This window comes from Monodelphis domestica, chromosome 6 (assembly GCF_027887165.1).
Source record: "Monodelphis domestica isolate mMonDom1 chromosome 6, mMonDom1.pri, whole genome shotgun sequence".
In the NCBI taxonomy this organism is placed as follows: Eukaryota; Metazoa; Chordata; class Mammalia; order Didelphimorphia; family Didelphidae; genus Monodelphis; species Monodelphis domestica.
Genome location: NC_077232.1, coordinates 103,512,821 through 103,521,082, shown reverse-complemented (window position 1 = coordinate 103,521,082; position 8,262 = coordinate 103,512,821). Strand labels below are relative to the sequence as shown.

At 34.1% G+C, this 8,262-nt stretch overlaps 1 pseudogene; it reads right to left on the bottom strand.

The window, feature by feature from the left end:
* Nucleotides 1–537: 537 nt before the first annotated feature.
* On the bottom strand, nt 538–1,309 carry LOC100011639 (V-type proton ATPase subunit E 1-like; annotated as a pseudogene).
* Between the last annotated feature and the right edge of the window lie 6,953 nt (nt 1,310–8,262).

The window sequence follows — 8,262 nt, the reverse complement described above, 5'->3', positions numbered from 1 at the left end:
GTGGGGAAAACAATAAATAGGCACTCACAAGATTTGGTTCTAGGTTTAATTTGAATACCAGTTAGCTGTATAATCTCAAGAAAATTGTCTTACCTTCCTGGGTCTTGGTTTCTTTATTTGTAAAATGAAGAGAGGCTAGTTTGAGATGTGGTAATCTGGGTCACTTTTATATTTTTATTTTTATTTTTTGATCCACATATTTTTTTATTTTAATAAAGCATATTCACATAGCTTGGGTTTTTGAATCACAGATATAACTGAGGATAGTCTCTAAGTTCAAAGAATTAATAGGAGTAATACTATTAATGCTGGCATGAATGCATGCTCCTTAAATTAACCTATATAAATCAAATACAGAGGCTGTGATATACCTCACACAATTATGCTGGTGGCATTCTACACAAAAGTTATTCCACTGAAGAACATAGGGAGGTGACAGAGCATCAAGAAGGAGAAACATTGATAATTGCTTTTTGATATTAGATACTTATAGCTAATCGATAGAACAGATAGACTGGATCCAACCACAGTAGAGGCTCAGTCCAAAAAATTCCTGTTGTTATTAATCTCAAACAAGGTCACACGAACTTCTGGCATCATCTGTTGGACTATAAGATTCAATTTCCTTTCTAGAATATTACAAACTTTTATTTTACCATTTCCATTAAAGATCTCAAAACCTCCAGATATCTCAGCTGGCAAGAATGTTTTTCTGATCAACTTGAACATTAAGATCTCTTTTGGCTACAATCTTGTACAAAGGGATTGCTTTTTGCACTGCAGCTGTGACCAGAGGAAGATCATTATTATTATTTTTTTTGCAATGGACAATCATTTGGGGCTCCAGTACTTGGTAAAAACTCTGAAGGACAAGACATCCAAAAGCACCTGCTACTTGGGTATATCTTTTATGATACTGGCAAGTCTCTCCTTTGTTTCCTTTTTTAAATCTGAGATAAGGCCATCCCTGACTTTGGAGACTCTCAGTCTTGCCTGATTCATCAGGTTGGACATCTGAATTTTCTTCTGCTGCTCAATGTGTTTCTCCTTTTTCTTGTAATACTCCATTATCTGCAATCTGTGTTTGTACAAGAGGACCCTTCTCAATGCTGAATTCTTCTTCTGTCTTTGCATCTATTTCTTTGGTCTTCCCTTTTGCTTCCTATTCAATGAAAACTCTCATGTGTTTGATCTGCTTTTGGGTGTTGTCATTGCTGAGGGCCATGGTGACAGCAGCAAGTCCTACACAGAGGTGACAACCTCTGAGGATGGCAGAAGAGAGACACCAAGCGCTCTGGTTTTTCTTCACTTTACCTCTGGGTCACTTTTAAACTTTGAATTTTAAAAACAAAATCTTTGGTTAATTGCATTCCATTATAATCAGTTTGTTTTACAAACTCCTCTATTTTATTTGTGCATTTCAAATTATTATTTTGAGAAATCTATTGGCTTCATCAGATTTTCAAAGGTTTACTTTGTACAGAACTAAAAAAGGTTAGGAGATCTTGGGTGTGATTCTATATCCCCTTCTGGTTTAGACATTCTCTGATTCTACTTTGTCCTAAAGGAAGCCCTGGAGAGACAGTCATAGGTAAGAGGCACCAAACCAAAAAAGTAATACAGATAAACTATGTATGTGCATCAGTGGGGAATCTCCAATACAATGAAGGTAGTGGGTTCTCTGATCTAAATGTAAAAGATATTAACCTTTAAACAAGTGCCATATAAATCCCCAGAATCTGAATGTGGTAGGCATTTGTTTGTGCAAGATGCTTGAGTTATCCAAGATGCTATGCAATTTCTGAAAAGTAGTCCTCACCGTTTTGTTTTTTTCTATTTCAAAATGCCATTCCTTTTCAAGTGTTACACACTGATGGACTAACACTATGGGATGTCCTTACAATGTGCTTATTACTGTCTGGAAAATACGTATTCTTCATCCACTGTTTCCTAGAGTGTAATAGTAGGCTGAATTGTGAGTGATTATGAATCTTATTGAAAGAGGTTCTACATTGTTCTAGGTATAATGTAGGGGTCATGTATTAAAAAAAAGAATTATATTTTAAAATGACTGATTTCTTTCATATTCCTATATATTTAATTTTACATATTTAAAAGCGTTATTCTAAGAAAGGGTTCATGGGCTTTTCCAGACTACCAAAGAAGTCCATGATAAAGAAAAAATAAAGATCAGGAAGCTTTCAGGAGAAAAGCTAAAAAAAGCTTGTTGGATGGACCTCTCACTCCACCACCACCAGAAGATTTTTCAGGAGGACATGGATGATAACCACACAGGATCAGATGACATAGAAGAATGAATAGGGTTTCATGCATTTTGGGATATAAAAGATGAAAAGGAAGGAATATTAATGATAACCCCAAGGTTAGAAACATGGAACACTGGATAGATGGTAGTATTATAGCTGGAAACATTGAAGTCTGAAGTATGAGAAAGTTTTTATAGAATCACAGAATCTCAGATTCAGAAGGAATATCAGAGGCTATTGTTATCTAACCTGATTCTGAACAGCAATCATCTCTATAATATCATTGAAAAAGTGGTCTTCCAGTCTTTACTGCATCTCTAGCCATTATGTCTAATACTTCTCTTATATTTTAGGTCGAGGGGAACAGTCAAACTCCTTATGTCTTAATGCTGCTTTAAGACTATCCATTTATTTCCAAGAGTACTCTTTTCTAAAGGCTTATTCATTTTATCAAAGATCAGGATCTTAAAAAAACGACAGCAACAGCAACAACAACAAACTTCTGTCTTAGAATGAATACTAAGTAAGGATTCTTGAGGAGTAAGTGACTTATCCATGGTCACATAGCTGGAAATTGTCTAAGGTCATATTTGAACCCAGGGCATCTGGTCTATAAGTTTGGCTCTCAATCCACTGAGTCACCTAGCCATGTCTGGGTCCAGATCTTTATTACCGTTATATACCATTCTTTAGGTCATTCACTCTCCTTTCTCATTGGATACAATACTTTTACCCCTAGTCTTCTACTCTACCCCAATCCCTGCTCTCTGGCTTGGGATTGTAATTTGCATGTTTATATCATTTTAAACACCACTATGTTCATTACTGTTCTCATCTCTCACTATCTACATGTTCCTTCAACCATGGCCATTCATAGAAATGATTATGTTCTTGATCTTGCCATCATCCACAATCACAATATGATTCAGGACTCTGAAAGATTACTTTATGAATATTTATAGTATTTTCTTCCAACCCTCTGTTTTATTCCCCCAGTTTTTCTTTGTCTAGAAAACAGTGTCTAGTTCCTCTACCTCTCTTTGTTTTTCTCTTGCTCTCTTGGTTTTTAAAAAAAAAAACTATCTGACTATTCATCAGTCTTCATCTAGCTCCTATCTCCCAAGGGTAGGTATTATGTTTTCTGGGCCCTGGGCTCTCTAAATTCTTTTCTTAGACCATTCTTCCCTCTTCTTCCCTGCTCCTGGCACAGTACCAATGATATTTTCATTTTGTTTATTTTAATGATTAATGCTGATTTTCACAACTGGATGACTCCCTATGACCAAGTCAATCAACTGTATAAGCTGGTTGAATAGAGTCACTGTATATTAATAATCTTAGGCTAAATCAAAGAATATATTTGCATATAATATACAGTAGGACCTCATATTATGAGGAATCCATCCAAATGAATTCAGGTATACAGTACTCTTTTGGCAATCAAAATAAAATGAAGGCAGAAAAATATATAAGAAACCCCCAACATTTTTAATTACTCGCTAAAGCCACACTGTTTTCCCAAGCTGTGTAAAATTTCATAGCAATTCAGCCAATTACACTCATTCTTGCTCTGAGAAGTGTTAGTGTGAGTCATTACATTGTTTGGTGCCAAACATTGGTTCCTGTATTAGTCTTTGTTTGGAATTCCTGCTTGTAACAAGTCATGTCCATATCAGAGCAGTGCTTCTCCTTGTTTCGTGAATGCTTTTCTTAATAATGGTCCCAAAGTACAAGAGTAGTGATGCTGGTAGCTCTGATAATACCAAGAAAAATCATAAAATGCCTAGCTATGTCCATATAAGAAGTAATTATTAAATAATGGAGCTTATATTAAATAATTATGTGTGATTTTCAACTTTCAGCAAAGGGTCTTAGAAATTATTGTCACATAAAATGAGATCCTATAGTTATCACAGAATTTTGTGAACTGTTATTTTTGTGTATTAGCATGTTAGGGAAGCAATATGGCTTGATGGAAAGAGTACTAGATTGGGAGTATGATTCTGGTCTTTATTACTTGTGTGACCATGGGCAAATCACTTCATTTCCCAGAACCTCAGTTTTTTCATTATGAAATGGAATTAATAGTTGTGATACTTAGTGTATTATTATTACTTATTGCTATAATTAGAATTATTATTGCATAGAAATAAAAGCTTTCCCTATAGTTGTGAATTTGGAGAAGAGTTTCCCAAACTACTGCCCAGTGGCCCAATTCCACAGTCAAATCCAAGAGAGGAATGGTTTTTACATTTAAGTACAAAAACAAGGTGAGAATTGTCCAGTGGACCATATTATGCAAACCTTTGAGAATATATTGTTCTGAAAAGAGTAAACATTTGATTTTCAGTCTCAAATTAAAAAAATAATAAATCACAAATCCTCAACAGACTTTACTAGAATATATTAAACTTGCTTTTTTTCCCTCAATGTAGCTTGCTTCTTGAATATTCAAAATGGCTCCTTTGTGTACATTTAGAAGCAGTCTGTCAAATGAATTTACACTTCAAATGGATCCATCACAATATTTGCTGGATGTATGTCTCTTTCCAATAGATGTGTTTGTTGATAAACCTGCTGCATTTGTGATAGATTTTACTATATGGCTCTTAGAAAGAGACTATCTAACTGGATCAAGGCTAAATGAGATTCTTAGAACTAGAAAATCTAAACATCCTGGAAAAAAGAGGGGGGAAGCCTTGGAAGAGATTCAGAAAAAGACTTTCCTTGACCTTTGTTCATTTGATATATATAAGAATGAACTAAGGGTACCATAGAAAAGAAGTCACTAAGGATTTTAATTTAACACACTTATATTGAGCAGTTGCTTTTTGCAAAGCATTATGTGTTTGAAAGAAGAAATGTCACATTTCCTCGGTTTTGCCTTTCCTAATGTAAACATGCTCTATTATTTCAATTAATTTCAGTCTGTTGTGTTTTATAGTCACCTGATCAATCTGGTCTTCCTCTTCTGCAGAGACTCTTATTTGTCCTTTAAAATTTTGATGGTCAAAAATAAATAATTGACATTCAGGGTGTTTGACCAAAGTAGATAATATCAGAACTATATGATTATCACATCCCTTTTTCTATATACTTGGTCTTTCTTAAATTAACCTAGTATAGCACTATCTTATTTTGTTTTTAATTTCCATGTTGTACTATTTTCTCATTCAGTGTGTAGTTCCCTAAAACCCCCAGATCATTTCCACAAAACTTAAATAAAGCCATTTTTAAACCAAGTGTACATTTTACATTCATACTTTTTAATTTTCTCTCAAGCAGTACAACAAAAATCAAATCAGCCTGACCTGTTGAAGTTAATTTTTTCTCTGACCCCTAGAAATTTCCATTTCAGCAAGGTTAGGTTTAGTGAACATATAAATATAATAAATGTCTTCCTATGAGAATGTAATGCTATAGGGCTTCAGAGAAAGGAGACAGAGAAACAGAATCTCAGAGATGCAATCTTGAAGGTCATCTTATTAACTTCATACTTGGAAGTGAATCCCTTCTAAAATATCTCCAACATTCTAGAAACCCAGCCTTCATTGAAGACCTCTAATAAATGAGAAATCATTATGAGGTGGCCCATTCCACTTTGGGATAACTATAATTATTAGCTTTTCCCCCTTCTTTTTCCAGGATTAAATTTGCCTTTTTGCAACTTCTACCCATGCTCCTAGTTCTGCTTTCTAAACCAATTCAGATCCAAATGATGGCCCTTTTGGTATTTGAAGCATGTCATTGAAAAGGAAGGATCTGATGGTGGGATTCCTTTTATCCCTTATCCTTTTCCTAGCTGGTGGGAAAGGACTTTTTGTGTAGTGGACACTGAATTATTTGTAGCTAAAACTTTGAACCCTGAAAAGCTCTGCCATTTCAATACTTTTGGTTCCTTTCTCAAATGAGCTATCTTGTGAGCTTCTGTGTCTTTGTTGAGTGTTTGGGTTAGGACATTTATCTTCTGTTTAAAGGGGCTATGATCTGTCTTTGTGTCACTAGAGGTACATTCCTATCTCCCTGTCCCTATTATAAAAGAAGACCACCTTGGGAAGAAGACAGGATCCTCTAAGAGAAGTTTGAACTTTATTCTCTAATAATAAAAAAGCCACTAAAGATTTTTGACCAAGTTATTGACATAATTCCCTGTATGTAAGTCAAACTGTTTTATTAGTAGTGTGTTTGATATTTAATTTAAAGTGCCGTGGGGCAACTACATTGAGAACTAGGAAATGATCCTTGGTTTCTAGTACTATTGACCTAACATTGAAATACTTTGTATTTTGGTTTGGTGTGATTTGTAAGTCAAAGCAACAGTGTCTATAAGCTATTGTCTATAGCTTAAATCAGTAATAATCTCTCCTCTTTGTACTAATGGGGAATCTCACAATACAAAATCAATTTATAACATGAGACTTAGAGATTTAATGTTTTAAAATATTGCCCCCAAATGTATTTAGCATCAAGGATGTGAAAGTTAAGCCTGTTAGTAAAGATACAGCATTAATGAATCATACTTTGTAACTTGATTCTTGAATTTCTTAAGAGGTTTGGTGAAGAAACATTGCCTCGATTAAAAGACACATGCATGCATCAGTCCTCATACATTGGAAAGAAACCTCAATTTTGTGTTAGAAGACTGGTGTATGAGTTCTGATTATGTCATATTACTACCTATATGACCTCAGACCAATCATTTAACATCTCTTAGCCTTAGTTTCCTCATTTAAAAAATGAGTATGGTGGTATAAATTCTTCATCTCCTTATCAACATGTGAAAGTTCTTTGTTCACATAAAGTCCTCCATAACTATAAGTTGTTATATTAATAAATTATAAGTAGACTTCATGGTACATGAGATTAATGGAAATGGAATATTCCTATCACAAATTTAGTTTCAGTGAATGTGAAGCATGAATTGGATTACTGAAATAAGAGATTTTTGAATTGCTATGGAGAAAAGTTGAGACACTACTTATTTTATAATTCACTGAAATAAGTTGGAGTTCTTCAGAAGGGCAGAATACTTAGGTAATGGGTTTTTGATAAGCTATCTAAAAATTTGAACATCTACAAATGTAGAACCAATTTTTATGAGTTATTTGCATATATCACATAACTGGTTTTATAATTATTTGCTTACTAAGACACACTATTCTCACTAATATCCAAAAATGGCATCTATAGAATGTCAGAAGGAAAAGATCAATTCAGATGAAAGTAGTTAAATTGCTTATTTTCTCAATTAAGGACTTAATGACTAGGCAAATAACTGGAATTTCCCATTTCACTTGCAGATAAGTACATCTACACATACACACACACAAACATATTCAAATACATGTAGGTAGATATATACACGTAAGTGGGTGAAGATACACATATATGTACCTATATAGGTATCTCAATTTTGGGGGGGTCAATGTAGCCTCAATGACTCCTAATGAACAAGGGCCTTTCCTGTTTTCCTTCATGAACTACTAAATATTAGCTTTTTCCAGGTGCACATTTCAGTTCAACAAAGCTTCTTCTTCTTTTAAGCAAGGCACTAATATTAGATAAACGTATATTCAAAAGACCCTCAATATTAACGTCTCTCTAATTACAAGAGGCAGAGTAAAAGGAATTGCTACTGGGAATTTATTTTCTGATTTATGAGAATCTCATAATCAATCACCTCTTTAAAAGCCTATACACATGATGCTTTAGTGGAACTTGTTAGCTACGTTCTATTTTTTCCCTTCTCCTTAGAATCTTGTGTTCTTTATTTTTAGCATATATTAAGATGTACACATATGTTTACTTGTATCCATGCACATGTGTATGCATGTATATATGTATATATATATATGTGTGTGTGTGTGTGTGTGTGTGTGTTAAAAGGATAAAATGAGGAAAGATACCCTTACTCTTTGTTGATGATATCATGCTAATTTCAACTTTTTTTTCCTATTTGGAAATCTAATTTTGAGAAACTTCAATTGCCCTTTCT